This window comes from Rhyacophila brunnea, unplaced genomic scaffold, assembly GCF_057557595.1.
Source record: "Rhyacophila brunnea isolate RB1 unplaced genomic scaffold, BYU_Rbru_1.0 scaffold_4, whole genome shotgun sequence".
Taxonomy (NCBI): Eukaryota; Metazoa; Arthropoda; class Insecta; order Trichoptera; family Rhyacophilidae; genus Rhyacophila; species Rhyacophila brunnea.
The window spans coordinates 12,586,939-12,612,259 of NW_028233068.1; the positions used below are offsets into that span (position 1 = coordinate 12,586,939).

Consider the following 25,321-nt stretch of genomic DNA (forward strand, 5'->3'; position numbering starts at 1 on the left):
ACCAACGATTTTATAATAATATTTTCGTATAACTTAATTATAAATAGTATATTAGTAATATATTATAAACTTGTATAATTGAATTCTACTAAGTATTTAAGTTCTGTCTCAATTACTTAAAGTTTTGTTTAAGTCCAGTTTAGTCAGTTAGATGCCTATGTAAGTTTTAGTGGTACCTACCTCATAATTAAACTTCAATAAGTAATCCGTATTATGTACCTACTATTACAATGTTTATCTTTATATAAAAGCATACTTATGAACATTTCCTTGTCATCACGTTACCTCTAATAACAAATAAGAAAGTAAATATTATTATTATTATAGTATTTAATAATGTGCGCTTTGGGCTCTATTAGGTACTTCTCAGGATATCCGAAAAGTTTAATAATCCAGAAAATCTTAATTCGTTGCACTCTTTGTTGAGATATAATAATATAAATGGTTTAGTGGCTGTTTTCTTTAGAGCATGGTTTCCTAAACTATGGGTCGCGACCCACCAGTGGGTCGCGAGCGAATATTGAGTGGGCCCTCGCCACTATATACATGAATTTAAAAAAATAGGAAGTGATAAATTTGATATTTCATTCAGCTATTGGTAACTCTTATAAAAAATATTTTTTTTATTTCAATTAGAACAAATAAGACAGCATTAAGTAGTTCCACGACTCGCCACTGGGGAATCTGAGCATTACCAATATTTATGCCCTCTTTTCTCTAAGACAGCTAAGAGGTGGGTCCCAAGATTGTAATTTTTTGTTAGATGGGTCGGAGCCCTGTCAACTTTGGGAACCACTGCTTTAGAGTTTAAAAACTGAGACGAAGCATATTACAATTTCCTTATTACAGACATATTTGGATTTACGATTTATTAGTTTTAATTTAATTGAGTTTTAAATTATTTATTATAAATTATTATATGTGATGTAGATACGAGGGTGGGTCAATAATTCCTTAGAAAAAAGCATTAAAACAGTTTTTATTTTTGTATTTTTTTTTAATTTCTAAACATAATCTCCTTGGAGCTCAATACACTTGGTTAGACGTTTCTCAATTTTTTTTAAACCGTCAGAAAAATAAGTTTTCGGAAGGTCCTCAAAATAAGCATTTGTCCGATCGATGACTTCTTCATTTGAAAAAAAAACGTTGTCCACTTAGCCATTTTTTTAAGTTTGGGAAAAGGAAAAAGTCACTGGGGGCTAAATCTGGCAAATACGGTGGGTGGTCGACCAATTCGAACTTCAATTCTTCAATTTTAGCCATTGATCGTAAACATGTGTGAACACGGGCATTGTCCTGATGAAAGAGGATTTTTTTCCTGTTTAAATGAGGCCGTTTTTCTTCAATTTTGTTTTTTAGCTGGTCCAATAAAGATGCATAATAATCCCCTGTTATTGTTTTTCCTTTTTCCAAATAGTCAACGAAAATAATTCCACGTGCATCCCAAAATACAGTAGCCAAACCTTACCAGCTGATTTTACGGTTTTCGCCTTCTTTGGACATGGTTCGCCTTTCGCAATCCACTGCTTTAACTGTTCTTTCGTCTCGGGAGTATAGTGGTGTATCCATGTTTCATCTACAGTCACAAAGCGACGAAAAAATTCATCCGGATTGCGTTGCATGAGCGACAACAGGGCTTTAGAGGCCACCACCCTATTGCGTTTATTGTCGACTGTGAGCAAACGCGGCACCCATCTTGCAGAAATTTTTTTCATGCCCAATTTGTCATGTAAAATAGAAATGACGCTACCTTTTGAGATCCCTGTAACCTCAATTATCTCACTCAACTTTAATCTTCGGTCACTTAACACCATATTGTGGATTTTATTGATCATTTCTGGTGTAGTCACCTCTACAGGACGTCCTGAGCGTGGTTCATCCTTTGTTGATGTACGACCACGTTTAAATTCATTTAACCAGTTATAAATAGTTGCAAGTGAAGGAGCAGATATGCCGTGAACTAAATCCAACTCATTTTTTATTTCCTTTGCTGTTAACCCTTTTATATTAAAATGTTTAATAACAGCTCTAAACTCAATTTTCTCCATTTTCCATTTTTCCATTTTCCACAAGCAAATTTTTTTTTTAAATGTACGAGAAACACACAACAACCCGACCAATCTGATTGAAACTTCGCAGCATACTGAATCGGTAGTGCCGCTGCATGAAAACAAACCGCTTACAGTACTAGTCGCGCCACCTGTCGGCTTTTCTAAGGACTGATTGACCCATCCTCGTATTATAATATCTTATTATTGTGCCATCCCCTTGCGGAGGTCGGCTACCATCAAGGCGATCTTAGCTTTGTCATCTGTTACCCGGAACAGTTCAGTGGAGCTGCACCCGTACCAATCATAGAGGTTGTTAAGCCACGAAATGCGGCGTCGTCCTCTGATACGCTTACCATTATCTTTCCTTAAATGACAGGTTGAGGAATGCTGTATTTTTGTCCTCTCATATTGTGGACGAGGTACTGTTATTTCTTGGTTTTGATACTACGCAGATCTTCTCTGTCCTTTCTCAATTGAAAAAAATACGAAGCTCGACTAATTAGATAGGAGGTTCGTAGCATAATTGGTTAATGCACAGATTGGCGTGACATTAATGGTTATACGGGTTCAAATCCCGTTGAGTTTCGTATTTTTTTTCAAACATGATTTTTTCTAGTAGGTATATCTTAGGTGTTTTCAAGTTATGTATGTTCAATATTATGGAATGTTAAATTCTCAAAATCTTGTGAATTATTCATTGAGTAAAAGTCATGGCTTATTAGTGAAGTAATATTATTTTTAAATTACTGTTTTTTAGATTAATTTAACCTTACCACTCTGTGTCAAATGGTGTCTTAGAAAGGTGTCATGCCACAACATTTAAAAAGTATCTCGTACACACGTATATTGTCTCACTAAAATGCAAACCGTGTTAACCAGAAAAGGACACTCAGAAAGACAGGTGAGGTGAAATAATTAGAGCTGCCCCCTCCCCTCCGGACGCGGAGGGTTGATTGGGCCAGTACAGTGCTACTACATTACAAGAGAGCGGCTGAAAGGGTTATCCCTTTTAACCGAGATGGGTTACCAGCGTCTTAACCCTTGTAATTCAACAAAAGATATTATGCACGCTTTATACATATGCGCCAATGTGTTCTGAGACAAATAAAATGTGTATATAGGGTGCTATTATTTTTCATTTGAATTAGACAAGTAAAAGCTGGATACATTAAGAGACCATTAATCTGTATACTGTGTTAATTAAAAAAATAATACTTAAGACACATATTATTTGATTGTAAGACAGTTGTAAATGATAAAAAATATAATAAATATTGAGTTGTCAAAGAGATTAACACCGATAATGCCGGAGGGGCAATTTTGCACCAGCGCATCTATTCTATACACAAGACTGCTATCGGCCACTATCAGCAGCTATCGAGGGTAGTTTTGTATTGAAGTATTATCACTTATTGTAACAATTACAATAAGTTAGTTATAATTGTTACAATAAATGCCATGTTTTAACAGCACCTCTCTTGGGTGTGCTAAATTTTAGAGCGTGATAGTTTTGGCTTATTGTAACAATTATAATACTTCGATACAAACATATGAAAAAACTACCCTCGATAGGTTCCGATAGCAGTGTTGTGTATAGAATAGATGCGCAGAAGACCACGAGTCTGGTGGCTGGATGAAGAAGCAAACAATCTCCAGATTATCATTGAATCTAACTGGTATTCCAGAGCAAGAAAGAGGGTATGGTATAAAGCAATGTTGGAGGCAACCAGGACTCATACTCTGCTAATTAAAAATACGTAATTCGCAGTCCAACGTGTAAGAGGCCCGAGTTCGAATCTCGTTGAGGTCAAAATATGTTGATGAGATTATATTCTCAAAGCTTGGGTATTTGTAATTTATTGTTTCTATTCTCTTTCTAAATACACTACTGTTATTGGGTTTCATGGCTTGTTGTAGTGTTAAAAAGAATATATGTATACAGGATTTAATATAAATAAGACTGGATCTTGTATTAAATTTGAATTAATCTACAAGATATGAGTCGGATTTTGCGGCCAGTAAAATACTACAAATACAGCCATACTACGACGTCGAATGGCCGCATTATGCAATTTACTAAACATTTTTTTTTTTTAATGACTAAGATACAAAAAAAATAGATACTTAATAAAATAATCTACGATTGAGTTTGTATACGGAGTCGACTGCACACTAAAAATAGCAATGGTAAAAAACGCAATGCTAAAACTGCATCGAAATTGGAAGAGAAAAAACGTTATCAAGGTGACAAAAATGCCCCTAGCTAGTAGAGGTATATTGTCTTCTTAGTATGCCTCTGAGACTTGAACAATAAATGCGAGACTATGCGCTTTTGAAATCTGTTTCTATTATCAGGAACAAATGTCAATAGTCTTATAAAAAGCTAAAATGATGAACTATTCCATTATCAGTGAGATTAAAATTCGACAGTAGCACCGTGTCTCGGAGAAGGTTGGCCGAATGTCAAATCACACGGAGGTCATCTTGACATAGACAAAGATGTATGTAAACGATTAAAAAAATATTGTGAAAAAACTATAAACTTACCATAAATAATGTGACCGGCCTCAGATCGATAATTATTGCTACCTGTGAAAAAATAATAAAAAAATACATTAGGTAAGTGTATATAAAAAGAAAATAATTATTTTTTTAATACAAATAGGACGTTATGTATTTTAGCTATTATTGATATAAAATTGATGCTATGTTAACATATTTTTTTTTTACGATGGACTGTTATTAGCCATTTGTTGAATCTATTAGATTTCACATGGATTTTACAGGCGTGTGCTCCACCATTACCCCACCGCGATGTTCAAATACGGTGGATATGAAGTATTATTGTAATGGTGCATACTACTACTAAATGTGTACCTAAACAAACGCGTGCGTGCTACCTGTGCCCCTGTATGCCTGTGAGACATGGCATCTTACTAAGCTTCAAGAGTCTCGGCTTTTGAGCTTTGAGAATCGATGTCTCCGCCGAATCTTAGGGGTACATTGGTACGACCGCGTTACAAACACCCGAGTTCGTGAGCAGACACAACAGCCTTCGGTGATTGAAGTTATCACGAACGACGCTTTACGAGGTTGGGACACGTATTCCGGATGCCGCCAAAGAGTGCGGCACTTCGTACCCTTGTGGCACAGCCTCAAGGGTTCCATCGCCGTGGCCGGCTCTCCCTCACCCTGCAGCGGTGCTACAAGAGCGACCTACGTACTGCAGGTCCTGACATGGCGGGAGGCGCAAGCGTTGGCGATGGTAGTGACGCCAACTTGTGCTTGCCCTATGCCCCAATGTTAGGACGTGACAGGGTGGAAGAAGAAGAAATAAAATGAATATATACAATAATTACCCACAAAGAAAAAATATAATAAAACGGATATATCGTTATATAGTTAACATACACAAAACATTTGTCTGCATCGTATCTGTAAAAATATTGTATGTTCAAATTGCATATTTGAGAAGATATTGTATCATCCACATACATAATATTATGTCCATTTCTCATGTCAAATCTTAAAATTTGATTTTCTCAAAACATACAAAACTGGACATACGATATCTTTGCATTAAACTGACTAAACCATCGATATGTATTATAATATTCAACTGAATGTGTGTTGGCTGATACTAAGGTTTTTTTCATCAGAAAAAAGGCAATAAAGAAAATTGCCGTAAAAACCGAGCAATACAAAAACAGCGTTGGTAGTGTGAGTGTTGCCTGATTGTGTTTAGTGATATGAGGAATTAATTATTACTCTGGAAGCTATTGAGCACTATTTTGTGTTCAAGTAATTGGACGCTATTATTTTACTGTTAACATAGATAGATGTTTACAAATTACTATGTTACTTAGAACACTAATAGTGATTAAAAACAGCATACAAATATTAAACGTAAAATTGTAATATTACGACCATGTCACCATCATAAATATTCCGTCCAACCTGTGACGATGCTACAAAGTAGAATTATTGATCTATGCATTGCACTCATTGTATCACGATATTATGGCAAAAGCAACAGGATTTAGCACTGTACCGAGGGATTATTGTATATACTATATTTAGAAGTTTAATTGCTTTAAGCACATTAAATAATTAATTGTAATTATTACATATTCATACAAAGAAAAAAAAACAATTGTATGTAATTGCAATTAAATAATACATGTGGTGTCATGGAAAATGATATATTATAATGATTTAATAGTAAGTATTTGTACAAGGAATTAGTGGCGAGGATTGCCTGTTGGTTGTAGGTAAACGATTAGGTATAATACACGAAAATAATAATAATATACACTTCGACAGTTGTGAGTGTGTTATGTTATAAGTTATAATATTACCGCAGTATAAAATAACATGCAAAGTAACGCACGGAATATTTGATTGAAGCGTAAATTTAATAGTTTTCATATACCTACCCTTTTTTAATTTTCTAGAAAATATAAATGTACAAAACTTGAATCCTTTTTATTTATATCGATTCGAGCTTTGGTATTATGACCTCATCAAAGTTCTATTCAATAAAAATATTAAAAAAATCAAATCAATCAATTGATATTTCGTGGAGTTGCTGCCAAATGTTGGTAAGTCGATAATTTAGGTATTTAGAGTTAACATCGGATCAAGTGTCTATATATAAATATATATGCTATAAAGAAAATTGAAGGTCATCCGGCATATCAATGGAAATAAAACACAAATAAATATGCATTTTACCTGATTATAGAGGGTATGTCAAACTTTCAAATAATTGCAATTTTTTGGTACCATCTTTGGAAAGTCGACGTTCTATATCTGATATATCAATATTTTCTTTTTAAAATTATCAATGGTTTTGTTGACTCGCCAAACCTACTCGAAAGGGTGGGTTTCCATTGTCCATCAAGATTTACGCGAAACCAAACTGTGTACCATATAAGTCGTAGCGGTTGTAATTATGTATTTATTATATATTTATAATATATTTCATTTAAACGCGCTATCTCCAAAAATTTGTATAAAATTTTGTATAAATACATATATATACTTATATATATATTTTTTTATTACTTTTTTTGTATATAATTTAATTATTCATTATTCTTCCTCATTTTTCTCATGTAATTTTCTTATGTAATTTCTTTATATTTATGTTATTCTTACTCTCTATCTTGTTAAGCTTAACTATATTATAATGTATACATGGCATTTTCATTATTATATTTCAAATTTTTGTAATCAATGTGTAACTTTTTGTTTCATTAATAAAAAAAATTCATAACATGATTTCGAGACTTACAAACTTAATGTCCTAATAAAAATTTCTCTTTCATAAATCGTATTATTATTGGTAGGTATACAAAAATAATATATTTTTATGTTCTGAGATGAAAGGTAATCAGTAAAATGTGTTAAATTGTAGGTATTTCTATAAATTTAATGCTACTCTCCGCATTAAAGCGACAATTAAAAAAAAACAAAATATGTTTAGTTTATTTTAATTATTATTTTTTAATTTATTTTTATTATTTCTTTCAAATCAGCGCTGATTCCCCATATTTATAATATATATATATATATATATATATATATATATATATATCAATTAGACATTCAGTGATTTAGTAGTACGCGAAGGTAAATCACGATGACGCCATGTCATTGACATTCATAATATGAAAATTGGCATTATTTTTAGAAATTACCTCGTAGGTACTATGTTTGGGAAATTCTTGATTTTAAATTATTTTATAAGTCAAGCTAAATGTGAAATAATCGCTAAATGTATATTCTTTACTACTACAAAGACGTAGGTATGCCGAATGAGTTTAGTTAATATGACATATTGTAAGCCAAAAATAATAAGTATGATATCCTAAGTGTGTATGTATCTGACTAAAATGATTAGAGTTGGCTAGTTTGTAATTCTTATTTCGTATTTCCTTCATCCCTATTAGACGCAAGCTTTTATCAGAATTATTGTAAAACAACTTTCATCTTTCAACTATGTACTTCTTACAAAAGGATTTATGCGTAAATATTTTAAAATTAAAATTTTCCCCACAAGCTAAAAAGGCGCCTACATCATGTCTACGTGTCGTCTTTCATAAAATAATAATTCATAATTCAAACAGAGAGTATTATTTTTCACACCTACGTACTATATTGAGACAGATTAGATATACAAGCTAATAATAATATTCGTCTCATTTGAAATATTTTAGGAGGGAGTTCTTTGAAACAACCTACATACTTAAATTATTTATTACTTTTATATATAAATGTATTCAACATCTTTTAGTAGGACTATTCATTAATAATTACAAGATAAAAATAACTTTTTATACACAACGTTTTTAAATTTTCTGTTGAATTATTATGCTCAATATGCTCAAACTTATACTTGATATGAAGTAAATAAAAACAAACATATTATATAATACTGAAATGTCATTTTGACATTTCATTTTGATTTCCATAGTAACGCACGTATATATTAATAATTTAGTTGCTAGGACCACCCCTTAGCAACCAATAATAGTCTTTTACTTTTTACGGATTTTTCTGAAACAACTTTCCATACAAAACAGAATTAACTGAAAATGAATTCAATTCTGTTTAAAGATGGCTAAAAGTATTAAAATAATGCATTGGCATCGTGTTCTGATATATTCTAAATATAGCATTTAAAACAGAATGATTACAAGATAAAAATAACTTTTTATATACAACGTTTTTAAATTTTCTGTTGAATCATATAAACTTGACTTGACTTGACTAGCTTAAACGATAAAAAAAAATGTATTTGATAGAAATAATACTGAAATGTAATTTTGACACTCATATTGATTTCCATAGTAACGCACGTATATTATTAATACTTTAGTTGTTAGGACCCTAGCAACCAATAATAGTGGATTGGATTACGGATTTCTTCCGAAATAACTTTTCATACAAAACAGAATTAACTGACAATGAATTTAATTCTACTTAAAAATGGCTAAAAGTATTAAAAAAAATGCATTGGCATCGTGTTCTGATATACATATTCTAAAAGTTTCAAATGTCTAGCTAGTCGGGAAGTTAGTTAAAAATCGATTGCAAGATTTGTACTAGACAAACAACCATCGGAAAACCAAGAATATGAGCTAATAAAACGTTATAAAAAATGGTATATAAATAAATGTCTTTATAAATAATAAATAACTTAAGTAGAATGTTTCAAAAAACACTGCTAAACAATATTTCAAACGCGAATTAGAAAAGTTCTGCATTCAGCTGATGAATTGAAATGTCTGATTTCGAAATATTTGCCGTTTGATCAACGTTTCGATTACTTCCATGAAAATTTATGTACCTAACTAACAAAATATAGTTAAATCTGACTATTGGTCTATTAATCTCATTATACATCAAAAACTACTGGGCCAATATAAAAAAAACTTGTAGTAATTAAAATATAATATAGAACAGCGTTTCCCAACCTTTTTTGGCTTGTGTACCACTTGGTAGTACATCACGCTTAATTGTACCACTTCGTAAAAATGGTTGTATTTCGAGAAATTTATTATTCTATTTGCATTATAAATTTTATAGGGTGACTATATTTCCCAGAACTCAATTTATTTAAGTTTTAAAAAATACCAAAGGTTTTATTTTTTCTGATAAAAATGACACATTTGAACTTTACATATCACAATGTTTTTTTTTAATAAAAGGAAGCTCATTTCTTGTCGAAATTCAAAACCAGGACATTTAAAGAAGTTTTTTTTAACAACTAATTTTTATTAAAAAAAATTACATAGAATTAAATAAAATTATTTGTATAAAAAAATGAAATGCGCCGCAGGCAATTTTTCTAAAAATTACCGATATTAATAGAAACTATATGTATATAAAATTAATTAAACACGGTAAATGTAAAAATTCTTCTGATGAAAATGAGACAATTCAATTTTACAAATTTATAGGAACGCGAAATTTTTGTTTTAAATATAATAATATTAATGAAATTGCATTTAAAAATATTTTTATTAGGTACCGAAATTTTCTATTTATTATCGAAAATAATAGTTATGAAATTGTTGCTTAAGATTATAATACATTGTATCAAGTTATAAGTTTAATTTTAAACAAATTTTACGAAAATATAAGGACATTAATATAAGCAAAATAAATTTAATGAGTTCCTTGTGCTTGTTTCGAAGAACATAATTTTTTGAAATTTGGTTCAAAAGATGTGAGATATACCCTTAAATCTACACCTGCATCCAATTTGTTTCATTACTTACTTATTTAAAAAAAAAACATATTATGAAGAGAAAGCTCTTTCTACTAATTCCGTACTAGTGAACGGTAATAAGAATTTGAAAGCTTTTTCAGTAAGTTCTTCATATTCTTTATCGATGTTTAACCAAAAATTAATTAGGTTGTTTCGACAAACTATACAACTGTAAGTACTGTATATTATTGATTAAAATTATGAATTATAGAAAAAATACAATAGTTTAAATGTTATTTTTATGACTGATTTTTTTTTTACTTTTTATGTCCGCCATTACTGATTATTTTTCGCGTACCACCAACTATCCACTCGCGTACCACCGGTGGTACGTGTACCACAGGTTGGGAACCGCTGATATAGAAGATAAAACTTCTCAAAAATGACGAATTTTAAACAAATCATTGTGAATCATATGAGTGGGTAAAGTGGTCAAATAGTAGAGGTGGAATGATGAGGTGAGGCGCGCGCCTACGTGCAACCGTTTTCTATCTCATTGATTTGAAAATATCGAAATCGAATAATTGTATTTAGGGATTGTAATACCGAATGAAAATACTAATACTGGTATTTCGGTAATTCTTATAGAATATATGGAAAAACAGAAGTATCTACTAATCACACGCTAATTATGGTCTCCAAGGGCGTTGAAGGGTAATGGAAGTAAACCAGAGATCGCGTAATCCGACAAAAATACAGTCATATTAAACCTTTTATGTTAATTATTAATACATTTTGTTTCCGCTTTCAATACCGAATGTATCGGTATTGTCCTATTTATAAAACCGGTATTTCGGGGATACCGGTTTTGAAATACCGGTATTGCAATGTCTAATTGTATTGCTTCATTCTGTTTATTTGGCTAGTTTTTTGAAATATAATTTAATATTCTGCTGGTAAATAAGAGTTTCATTTCAGGTACTTATTAAACTTTGTACGATTATCATTTCTTATACAATGTTCTAGCATTTCTCGTGGTACGTAGTAAGTACATTTCTCAATTTTTGACACTGTATTAACAGAAAACTTATTGATGGAACTGTCAAATCTCAAAGTACACAGCTAAGAGCACGAGTTCGTAAAATAAATATAATGTTAACCCCTTATAGGTACACAACTTCTCTCTCAAACTTGAAATTTATTCACACATTCGCAAGCGAACTAATTTCATTTCAGTCCATAATAAACTTTGCTTCACAACAAATGGAGGGAAATTACAAAATTATGTTTTATTAAGTAGTAAAGTAGTTCATCGGACTGAGAAGGGTTTTGTTGTTTTGTGCGATAACTAGGCATAAGGAAGGGCGTGCAGGTGGGGGTTAAAAGGAACTAAAGCGTATGAAAGCAAAACTTGAATAATAAAATAATTATTCAAACTATATGACTAGCACAGAAATGTTAAAGAACGCCTTGTTAAAGAAAATCGGAAGTTTTTATATAATGTAGGTTACTAAAGCTAAAGAAAAAAAAACTATTTTTTATAGAGCTAAACCCAATGATTTACAATATTTTGATGAGAAATCACGAATTATCACAATAATTAGTCGCGTTTCTAAGTCGGTAACCTTAAGGCTATACCTCAGCTGTGGCATGGTCTAAAAAGATCGTGTATTCTTTGACATATTTTCTTTTATAAGTCCATACGTAAAGTTTTTTAGTCATCTTTACACGATTTAAGAATATTTTCATCCGATGCCATGACAAAACGAACCGACGTGCAGACGCCTCGACTATCGCTCTCCGAATGACATACAGTTGAAAATTATTTGCCGTTTCACATGTACGCTTTTAAGGCGATACCTACCAGAGGCACCTAGCGGAAAAATACGAAGCTTGCAATTTGAGACATTTTTTTTTGATAATTTACAATTTAAACTGTATTAATTAATAAATATGTATCTGAAAACATTAAAAAGAAAAATAATTTTTATTTTTAGTCAATTAACTTACAAATAAAAAAAAATGTTATAAAATCTGAATTTGTCAAAGGACCCCATCTTATTATTACATATATTATATGGTCATATTTATTATTAAAATTTAGTTAATTAAGTTTTTTATGTTTTGTCTAGTAGAGATTTTTGAGTAATTCATAGTTTAAATATTTTTTATAATTATTTTAAAAAACATCGATTTTATAAAACTTGAAATCCTTTTTATTTAAATCAAATCGAGCTTCAATATTGGGACCATACCTAAATAAGACATTCATGGAATTATTATTGGCATACTTGTTCACATATACATATTCAACATAGAGTATCTCATTGAAAATATTACAAATATCCTCTATTGAAAATATTTTTTTCCCCACGCCAATGAGCTATGGATGTCACTGGACGCCGGGATCAATAGGGTTTCTATACAAAGGACTGTGGATACAAAGTACACAGGTACACCATATTCAGGTTTATTCAGGGAATGAGGGTTTTAGACACTTTACCCGCTGCATGAATCCAAGGTGGTAAGGAAAAGCCTTTCTTGGATCATTGATTTTGATGATTTTCTTATTAAAGAAAACTTCGTCGTTTTCTTTTGTAATAGAAAAACTTATGCTGATATACAGGAGAATTATTATTAGAAGGTATGCCAACTAAATTCTGTAAAACATATATTTTTTACACCTAAGTAATAGTCCTAATATTTCTAATAATGAAGCAAAGATGTAGCAGAACGTCTTTATAACCTAAATATACATAATAAGAACGTGAAGTTTAAAAAAAATAATAAGACGAAAAATGAAAAGAAGAAAAATAAAGACATAAAAAAGAAAAAAAAAATCTTTGATATTTTTTTAAGTATGTGTAAGTTGTCCGTTGAGTGAGGGCCCACATGCTAATATTTAAGATATAATTCAATAGTTTTTTATACTGTGTTGAGCTTCGAACACCTGACGATTTATAATGGTATATCTATAGTGACAAATAAGATTTGTTTATGTTTTAATTGCACCGCTCTGCTTTTTTTCGTTAGCTTAAACTGGATGCAAGTCGTTTTGTATCGCAGATTAATTTGAATCAATATTCACTCAAATTATCTATTATACGTCCCTACATACTGTAAAATAGTTTCTTTAGAGAATTAACGTTAAAAAATAAAGCAACAGGAAATATAGGAACATATTAAATTGTAAGTATTATATTTGTCTTGATTTTATTTGTCTGTAATTCATACGCGGTCTCACTCGGACGCACGCATGCGTCTTTGTTGCGCGATCGCATACATCGAACACCCACGTTGCATTCCTCTCATGCGCACTGCGCTTAATTGCTTAGCCACGTAAATGCATTTCACTCACCCGCCTTGGTATGGATATTGTTACCCTGTATTGCTTTGCTTATGATATAAAAAATAGTGCATAATATTATTGTCAGGTAAATGGTATTATTGAGAGCATTGATAAGAATATTTACATGTGGCACTGTTACCTGGTATTTTTTCTAATAAAATAATATTATGGTACTTTTAAAACGTATGTTACTTGACGATCTTACGTTTATAGATTTGGAGGGCGAAGATGTGTGAAAATGCAAAACTTTTCTCTTTCGTATAATACAATAGGGGTTTGGACCCTTATTTATATTAAAAGCCTAAACAAGACAAAGTAAATACGTGAAAAGTCAAATACAAAATCAGGGGGCGGGCTTTTGGTTATTTCCTGTTCAGGGGGAAGCGACAAGTGGTACCTTTTTGCTAGAGATACCTACATGAGATTTAGTTAGCTACATATTATTGTTTAGTATACGGAAAATAACTGCGCAGCCTACATTTTTCGAACATAATGATAATAAGGGTTACAAAAATTATAAAACTAAATAGCACAAATTAGTTAATTATTTTCGCAGTAAGATTATAAATGTATCAGCCGGGGTAGCAAATACATACTAATGAATAAAATAAAATAAAAAATAAAAAAAGCCTTTTTATTTCTTACAAACAAAAGTAAATGAATATATCTAATGAATATATCTATTATGTATATATATCTATCTATGGTTGTATTATCTACTTCTTTTCTAGTTTATATAATATTAATTATTATTATTTTTTATGTTTTTGTATAATACATATACCTATATATTAATTTTTTTTTCTATATACCTAATACTAGTAGATAATGTTTATAAATTAAACAATGATATGTAATTAGTTTGTTTGGTTTGTAAGAACCCCTCTTCGGGTGAAGGCCTCCTCCGAAGTGTTAATCTCTGGCCTCTCTGGTTTCTTTCTCCATACCTGTTTGGTTTCGTAGCTAACGTCTTGTCTGGGTTGGCCTATTTTTGCATTTAGGTCGTCCATTATTATTAAAGTTTTATGTGCTTGGTTACAAAGTATGTATAAAAAGTATCAATTTCTTCTTCTTTAGCTATTTTTGTGGGTGCGTATACTTGTATGAGAGATAATTCGTTTCCTTGTATTTTTAAATTCAATAGTGTTACTATATCTGTTATACCTATGAAGTTTTCTATGTTGTTCTTGTGTTTTTATGTATTAAGAATCCGACGCAATATTTTCCAGGTATACACATACTAATGAATACTGAAACGAAATAAAGCACCTATCTAATAAACCATAATATACTTATAGAGACACGAGGATAGGTTATCATGGCGAAATGTGATGACACGACGAGGCTTCAGATTTTCAGGTACCCTTTGGGCTTTGAGTATACTGAGTTAACTGCGTTAATAGACAATATTTTTAGTTATCAGCGAATAATTCACAAAATTTGAGATTGTAATATTCTTTATATTGAAAAAATATAAATCTTTTGAAGTATTCGTTGAATTAAAGAAATAGTTTATTAAATTATTAGAAAGTCGAAGTAAAAACGGTTGGTATTATTAGTATAAAATATTTCATGTAAGAATTACTAGTTAAAATCGTCATAATTAAGTAGTATGCCCGTTGCTTAATTGGAAAATTCTACCGGTTATAGGTTCAAGTTCTGTCGGGTATCGTATTTAAAAAAAAAGATTTTTTCCAGCGGTTATATGCAGGAGATGTTTTCAAATTTTGTATGTATGTATTAGTATTTAATATAGGTGATTATATGTACACCCACGGTGGCCACGCGGCTTAAGCGTTGGACTATCACGCCGTGGGTCCCAGGTTAGGATCGTGGGTCTGGCAATTACATGTATTGTTTTCCAATTTGTGTGTGACGGGGTATGGACCTAATAGGTTGAGCAAGTGGCTGACATCCATTTCTCGTAAAAAACAAAATCTGTTAATACAAACCTCTACTCTGTGGAGGCCCATATGATCCTATTAGGTTCGATCCTTAAAAAAAATGTATTTGGATGTAAAAATTTAAGAACAACATAATTTAACTCATTTTTCTCTTTTAAATATACATTTATGAAAAGAAAATACATATTATTTAATAAATATACAGATACAAAACGGATAAAGAAAGGAGAGTTTACAAGTTACTACTGGGAGTAGGAATTTATAAAATGTGATTCAATACCTATTTATAAACGAAAATAATTATTCATTTTAAAATGTAAGATGTCTTCTTTATCAAATAATTCTGTAGAAATTAAAAAATACTTTAAATTCATTATCCCCAATAGGAAGTGAGTGGATTCAATGTAGCTCTCTTCAAAATGTTTTCTAAGAGCTTCCCGAACTTTTGAATTAACCAAAAATAATCTTTACAAAATAAAACACTTGCTACTCACGATCATAAACAAAACAATACTTCCCGTTATTAAATCAGCCAGCAGGGTGCTTTAGAAACTTTCGGAACACCCTGTATTAATTAACCTGTCAAAGAGACAAAAGTTGTATCTTAGTTTAAGCTCGCCTATACAGAGTGGAGGCTACAGAAAAGCTCGCCTGTGTCTTGTAGCTTGTAGCCACCCGTTTGGAGCTTTTGCAGAGAAAACCTGTTTGTTGAACTTTCTGTTGGAACACTAGAACGTTAAAATGGCCATGCTCGTAGCCGGGTGAGTTATTTGTTTATAGTTTATATTATTAGAATAGGTCATTAAATATTTATTCTTATATTTTAAAATTACGCACCATACCTTGGAGCCTTTCAAAAGGAAACCTACTTGTATACTAATTATTGAGGACTTCATCTAGCAGTGGATAGATTCAGGCTGATGATCATGATCATGATAAAGCAGTGCGTTACATACGAATTGAACGTATTAAATTTCATGATATCACGGTTGATCGTGAGTCATCTTATGCTGTGTCCACACTGACAACTTGTTGCCAGTGTGGACACGGCATTGAGTCACACAGTTCAAAAAGTGACGTGTTGTTCGTGGATTAATGAAGACAGTAATGTTTCAATTTTATTAGACTCAATAATAACGCTGTCAATATTATCAGATATTTGGTAGGTACGATTTGATACTTACGAGCACCTACTAGAATTTTAAATGATATGATTGTATTTATAATAATATGTTTACCTATATTCTTATGTTTTCCCTTGTATTTCGGTGGCTTTTATTTTACATTTTTAGGTATTTTATTTATATATGAATTTAATATGATACGGTCAACTGCATACGTTTGTTAAATTGTTCTGATACGAAAGCAGTGAAGTACAAAAAATGTCAATTTTTAAATATTAACTATTTGATGTTTAACTTTTTCTTTTAGATGGGGTACCTATTTGTATAATATAATAATAACACAAACATTATAATGAGTTAAATGTATTATAAGTACTATCATGGTTGTAGACTTGTAGAGTATAGTTCACTGGGAAGGTGGGAATGTTCACGAATGAAAAATTGTAGTGATCAAACTTATAAATTTAATAATTAAATATGAATGTTTCTAACTCGAGAAGTTATTCATTCATGGTTTATATTATAATTACAATATAACCAAAGTTTGTAAATATTATAATATAGTGTTAATGCTAGAAGTTACGAATCCCATGTGGACAACGGTTTATGTTTCAGAGAACAAGACAGATAGCGTAAAATTTATTATAATTAATTTAACTAGAAAAGTGCTAACGTTAGCTCAATATAGCTGGCGAGAGGCTGCATTCGACTCATTCAAATATCGACACCTACATAATATCGATCCCACTGGGTTAAATACATTGCCCGGTACATGGATATGCATTTTTAGAATTTGCGACCTGGTAAAATGTTTGTTACAAACCTTATGTTTATTTTTATTATCCAGCTGAATTATTCTTGTTATAATGCCTTCAGAGCCGGTGAATTTAATATATTTAAGGGGAGACATGCTCAGCGTACGTCAAAATGGAGCTTTTATGCTATTTTCAAAACATGATCCTGGACATTCTTTAAACGTTGTAGATAATCTATTTACATAATTTTGAAGCCTCATTATCCTTTATATTTTTTTAAACATTTGATGACTGCATAAAGTATAGTTCAAACACGCGCGTTACCATGATCTTACTCCCTACTTCGTTTATCGTTTGTCAATTTATGGCTACGGCCGTATGTTGTAGCTTAGCCACTGGGAAATGCCAATAGAAATGATGTATTTCCAAAAAATACTACCTAATTCTTAGGTCAATAAATATTATAAAGCAAACATTATGAAACCAGTCCTGATTGATATTTAATTTGGATAATATTTTATTTTATCTTCAATTTTATTTATTATCTAAGTGAAATTTAAAATAAGATCTCGTTGATTTGATAGTAAAGCTATGTAACTTAATTTTATACAAATTTATTTTAATTAAAATATTGTGCTAATGAAAATTACCGTGCGAATTTGTATGTAAAGTTAAACATATCTGTCGATTATCGAATATCAGTTACCTGCCGGTCTCATTAAAATAAGGTTACGCCACCACTCTGAATACATAAATATAGCAATTACCATATCCCTTATCCGTTATCGCTATCGTATTGCGCAAAGGCTTACAGTTATACGTAATCTCTTAGCATTTATTTAATGAGTCGTCAATTACTAGTATTGCCAGCTGCAATTTGGCAGAGATTAAACAAGAGTAATATTATGTTATTAAATAAATATTTTATGATGACTTAAGAGACTATAATTAATTTATTTTGTGCTAATACGAAAATTAAATTGTAGTGTTTGTCCGTTTTTTCGGTCATATTTAAAAAAATCTGGACTAATATTTTTTTACCACATATTTATACTACAGGTGAAGATTGTATTAACAGATTTTTTTACGAGAAATCGATGTTAGCTACTTGCTCAATTTATTAGGTCATACTCTGGGTCCAAACACAAAAATTAACGTGAATTTGCCAGACCCGGGATGCTAACATTATAAGCCTGACGCGGTAACTGTTGGACCATCGTGGGCATGAAAAAATACTAATAATAAGATTTGAGTATCTGTCTATCTGTCCGTTTGTCCGGTTATAATTTAAAAAAAACAGCATATCTCACATATAAATTAATGTTGCATTAATTAAACAAAAGACATACATATTGTTAGGTTATTGCAAAAAAAAAGTAAACACCAATATGTATTTTTTATAAGTAATACACGATAATTTAAGTATTCATAATAAATGAATCAGTATTAAAACTCTGTTATTTACAACCACGCCTATAATTATATTATAAGGAAATATAAATATTTTGAATGTACATACAAAAACCTACAAAAAGACTCAATTGAAATAGATAGAAAATCCAACAAGTTTTCTCAAACCAACAATTATTATCGATGGATAAAAGATTAAAAAAATACTGCAATCACTACAAAAAATACCTAGTACTGCCAACTTTCCATTATAGATTCCACTGCGCAATATATTATGTACTTATCGTTAGTAAGGGATTCATTTTTACCGGGATTCAACCGTTAACACTTTCCATTGGTTTTTTCAAAAGATTTAGTTTTAACTTGGTGGTAATTTATGATAATTTATAAAAAACATGACTTTACCAATTATCCCTTTCTTATATTACGTCCCTTATACCCGCCACAAAATAATGCTAATACCTAATAATATTATAAATCACACACAAATTCAAATGTAATTATTGGTGTCTTATCAAGTGAGCAAAACACGTGTCTTAGAAATAATATCTATATGTGTTGAATATTAACCGATAACCTATTTTATAAACTTTTCATCGCTTTTATTAAAAATGTATTTTTTTATAATATTCAATGAATGTTATATATTAGTATAAAAATTATGTTAATATTTTGAAAACAAGTTTGTAGTACACTGTCTATAATATACTAAAACATAAACGATTGAAGTAATCGTATACTGATTTTTGAAAACGATGTATGGTGGTATATTTGGTTAGTAATGATCTCCTAAGATATATGTTTCTTTTCATGACATTTCAAGTGACGATGCGATATTAGAACATGGATAGACTATGGAGCCACAATATAATAATATGTATATTTCAATATAACTAAATTCTTTGGATAAATGCTATCCATAGCATGAGTGGTAAGTTTACGTCTAGACTGAAAAGCTTACTCAAAAATTTATTACCTACCTAAAATTAATAATCACCATGCCATTACAAAATAATTATCGCGTACTGACTATTCGACCATATTTTCCATACGAACAAAGCTAATAATATGAATCAAAAAACAATGTTAGAATAATATATTTCAAAATATGACATACTCGTATATTAGGAAAAATGACAGTTTTTATAAAGCAGGTTGTCCACTTTTTAACCACTTTTATGACGTAAGTTAATTAATCTATCTGTTTTCGAAAGAACTATTAACTTATTCGAAGATATAATCGGAGATATATAAAATAATAACCTTTATTTTTCCCCATGATTAATTCAGTTAGCGTCCAACGGTTCAAAAAGACTCAATCAGTGATAATTGTGAAGGAAATTATATAAAAACCGATGGTGAAAGCCCTAGCCGTAGCAATCGTAGCACTCCCGTAGCAGCGCAAATCCGCGTAGCAGCGAGTCTACACTTCTAATCCAATTTGCGATAGCGTTCCCTCGAAAGCCTCTTCATACTACTAAATTGCATATAAACCTATAACACAGAGAGTGTATTATAATAAACCCATTTTGGCAGCGATGTATGGATGCACCAGACGGCGATGGGATGCCGTTTGAACACGAATTTGACGATGTTAGAAATTGACAATAAGCGAATTGCTGGCAAGGTTAACACTATCAGAAATGTGACACGCATATCTATGTCGATATGTTATTATAGTTTAATCTGTATGTTGTCGACAATCAGTTTTTTGGTAGGAAGTCTTTATAAACTAAAAAAGCTTAAGGGCATTATTTGAAAATTTGGTTCGTTAAATACATACATTTTATCGAAGGACTGCATTTAAATACGATATTTATTTTAATAAAAATACATTTTTGTACTCTGAAGTCAATGTATGATAAGTGAAAGCTGATTTTGTCATTGGAAGAGTTGCATTTTATTTCTTCCTTTCATTTTTATAAACAGGATGCAGGATGTAATTTCAAATTTTATTTCAAATATCAAATTCAAATTTCATTTATTTTTACATAAAGTGATCATTAAAAATTATTAATTTAAGAAGTTCACAACATGACATTTAGAAGAAAAGAAATATTAATAAAACAGTAGTATATATAAAAAAGAAATAGATCAGCATTAAACAGTAGAAAAGTGTAAATACAAAAAAAAAATAGATACAAGGAAGTAGGTACATCGAATGAGTTAAGCAGACCCTATTTTATGAATTTATAAAACAATGCCCACTTATTTGCTCTCCCAATTGGCATTACCAATGACAGGTTAGTTCTGCACCTTGGGAGAATAAACAACGGATGCCCTCGATTCCTACGATAATTATTAAAGACCTCGTAAGTCTGTTTGATAAGAATGTTGAAGGGAAGGAAAAAACGCGATGAAAACAATATTTTAAACACCTCTATGATCGATGAATCTGCCAACACTGGTTGTGAAATACGAGGTTTTAATTCCATGTCGAAACCACGAGACCTACGAGTTTTTAAAATTAGTCGATAGATGGACAGCATACTGGTCTAGAAAACCGAGGTTTATGATTTGATTTAAAATGTTTTTTTATTTAAATTTTGTCGAACAAAGTTCATTTTTCCATAATATCCAGTGATGCCAACCGTACTATAATTCTAGTACAAAACTATAATTTTAAAGGATTCAAGACGTAAAATGTTCCTGTACTATATATTTTTCAGAAATACTATAATTTTTACACTTTTGTACTATAATCAGCATAGAAAAAGATGGCAACACTGATAATATCAGACTTACGAGGTCTAATAGTAAAGTGACAATATAATTAAAAATAATATATTTAAAAAATATTTCAAAATATCGGAAACGTACTATCGACGGCTTTGAATATATTTATTGGATCATAATATTGGATACATTTGCTTGTAGTGTAATTAATAAATTATACCTGAAATAAAATGTACACGTTTCGGTGAATTAATTAACATTGCAGTATGCAAAATTGACCCAATAAATTATAAAATGTGATGTTTGAGATATTGTAAAATAGTTACATCACAACGTTGTTAACATGTTAAAAAAGAACACTCATAAATCCCCGCGTAATTAATTAGCGGTTTGTGACCCCTGCATAAATTCCGAAGCGCCGACTGATCTGAGATCTCTTCAAATAAGTTTTTTTTGTTAGCGCCAATTACAAGTTATTATAAATAAACCCGTCCTAACAGGAAGCCGCCGGCATTCGTTCACCGGTCACGGTGGTTCCCAAAGTTTGGTGAATACGAACCCCCCCAAAATATGTTTGGAAGCGTTGAATATTGTATTGTACAGTCTTCGTATTGAAAATTACCATACTTCGTAATCAGTCTGCATACTTATATTAACTGTTGGATGAATGCCTCTGCAAGCTTATTTCACTCCTCTCAGTTCCCATGTGTTTTACAGTACTATTTCGTTGATCCAGCAGCCTCTAGATCTACTATTCGAATGTTTTCTACCTATTATTGGGTACCACTAGTTTTACCACGTTTTTCTTAGCTCGTATTCTTGTTTGTCCGGTGGTTGTTTACCCAGTACAAATCTTGCAATTGATTTTTAACTAACTTCCCGACTAGCTAGACATTTAAAACTTTTAGAATATATCAGAACACGTTGCCAATGTATTCTTTTAATACTTTTAGCCATATTTAAGTAGAATTGAATTAATTTTCAGTTAATTCTGGTTTGTATGAAACGTTATTTCGGAAGAAATCCGTAATCCAATCCACTATTATTGGTTGCTAAGTAGGTGGTCCTAGCAACTAAATTATTAATATATACGTGCGTAACTATGGAAATCAAAATCACATTTCAGTATTCCATATTTGTTTGTTTGTTGCAAAATAGCAAAAAAATGATTTGTTGACAATTGCCTTATTTGTCCTAAATTATTAATATATAGACTTTAAAATTTAAAAACGTGGTTAGTATATAAAAAGTTATTTTTATCTTGTAATTACTTTAAGTGTTATTTTATAAACTATTTTCACTTATAATACACATTTTTATTGGCTGCCATTCGAAGGCATTAATTGTCAAATCAGTAACTCTTTGCAGTCGTAAAAATAGAATTTAATGAATATATCGTAATTAAAATTTATGGAAGTAACCGACTTTGCAAGATCATCAAGATGTATTCCCTTTCGTCGATTGCAATACGTAAGGTCCTTGAATATATTTATCTATTTCTTTGTAGTTTCATAGTTTACACATTGTCAACGACATTTTCACGTTGATTATAATATGTAGAATATTTCCGAAAGCATTATCAATGTTGCAATTTTAATAAGCAATCATTTTTTAAAGTTCGAAACTCGTACCTACCTACTTAACTATTGTTTTGTTTGGTACGCGGATTATTAGGTATACAAACGAAAAAGAGTTCTATTTTCAAACTTACATTTTTACTAATTTATATTTCCCACATTTTTTATACAATGTTGAAGTTTACAATAATAAAATGTATTTTACTTTAAATCTTTAATATATTTAATGCATGTTTGATGATGCCGTTATAATTGAAGAAACCTGCTCTAAAATTTAATAGAATGTGTGTGTTAAATATTATAAATTTCATTTAATTTGATTTTATACAACGGCTATTCAACAAGATCTGACAGTTAACAATATTAAGCTACAAAGAATTTTCCATTCAAAAAAGACACATGAGCAAACAACTTATTACAATGCTATGTGCGAGCCCAATGTTGAGAGTATTAATTCCAAAATAGTCACTACTTTACACTCCTCACAAGTCAAATAATAATGACGTATCAAATATTTAATGCCTAGCAATTTCGTTTTAATCTCGCATCTGCTTCTAAGCTAAATTGATCAAAGGTTTCGAGAAACCACAAAAAATAATCTAAGTAGGTACATCCCTAATGCATTATCATTACCCAGGTATATTATGAATGAGCATGCGATGTATCTTGAGGTCGTAACATTCGTATGATAATATTGAATTCATAGGTACTAATTCAAATGACAACAGAGGCCAAATTAATAATCACGAAATGGGGTTTAATTAAAAATTTAATTTATAACCTACTATCATAGGGTTTCCCACCCACAATGACCGCGCGGCATAGCCGTCGGCCTATGACTTCGTGGGTTCCAGGTTAGAATCCTGGGTCTGGCAAGTACACAATATATTGTTTGAGCCAGAGTATGCACTTAATAGGTTAACATCCATTTCTCGTATAGACAAAATCTGTTAATACAAACCTCCACTCTATGGAGGCCCATGTGATCTTATTAAGATCAGACATGGTTGAAAAAAAATCATAGCGTTATCTATAAGTGTCTTATGTGGATGTGATTATATTGTTTATTGGCTGAAAATGTCATTAGAGCAGATGCCCATGAGTGTGGTCGCCACACACTCAAGTGTGCATTGACTGATTTTAAAATGACTTATTTAATAAAATGTGTCCACGATGGGAGAGAGAAGTACAGAGAATTAACAGATATAAAATTATAAATAATAATACAAAACAAAGCTAATTCAAAAATTCAATGTGAAGAGATCTTCATGACGCCAGCGTACATAATATGACAGTGTCTCGTTGGTGAGTAGCTCTTGCAATAACAAAGAATTGGTTCTGTGTTCTGTTCATGGTATGTGTCAAGTGTGGTCATCTGGAAAATCACGTAGTTGCAACAACCTTAAGCATTAACTACTGTGTCATATTTTTGAATTTTAGTTACAAGTTTCTTTTAAACTTGCATTGGTAATACATTGGTAGTACACATTATAGAATATATTATATTCTATACTAATAATACAATAATTATTGTATTGCCTATTTCTGATTTTAAAGAATTTGCGCTTTCATAATCGTTTTGACTATTTCTATGATAGATAAGAATAAAGAATAGTATTTTTTGTGTTTTTGTGTTTTAGTTAGACTGAGTATCTAACTAAAAAGATACTAAGCCAATATTGACGAAAATTGCATAGCTTGTAGACCATATTGCTGGTACCAAATTAGTGGAGTTTTATTTCGATATAAGTACGTAACGATTATGAAATTAAAAGCATAAAAAATATCTAACTTACAACATTCATAGTAGGTAAGGTAGCCAGATAAAACGGCTCTCGTGTTGCAGTTCGTAAAGCGCTCGCCTTCCTTCCGGGAGCTCCGGGTTCGATTCTTCGTGAAGACAGAATATATTTATGTGATTTTCTCAAAGCTTGGGTGTTTGTGATTGTTCAGATTGCTAACAACCACCTTTTATGAAAAAGCAAAGGCATGGTTAAAATAAAAAGCTGGCCATATAGCAGCTGTGGAGTGGTGAGGTGAGGTGCAGGTAGAAGGGCGTGTGCCTACACCCAAACTGACTCACTCGAGCGTAGTACTGACGTATGTGTCTAAAGTCTAAAGGCACTGACTGGATATCTCTATAGAAAACGAAAGGCTGAGTAAAGGAGCGCGTGCCTTGGTCCTAAGATTGTCTATCTCATTGATTTGACATAATTCAAACCGAATCACTCTATCTCTTAATTCTGTATAACATGCA

At 31.1% G+C, this 25,321-nt stretch overlaps 1 protein-coding gene across 1 annotated transcript in view; it reads right to left on the minus strand.

Annotated features, from left to right (window-relative positions):
• The window catches only part of LOC147066914 (irregular chiasm C-roughest protein-like), a 428,804-nt gene that overhangs the window by 198,691 nt on the left and 204,792 nt on the right, over positions 1-25,321 (minus strand). Inside the window, exon 4 of the mRNA XM_085954087.1 lies at positions 4,599-4,640. The gene's annotated coding sequence lies outside the window, so the exon portion shown is untranslated. The remainder of the gene's footprint in view (positions 1-4,598; positions 4,641-25,321) is intronic.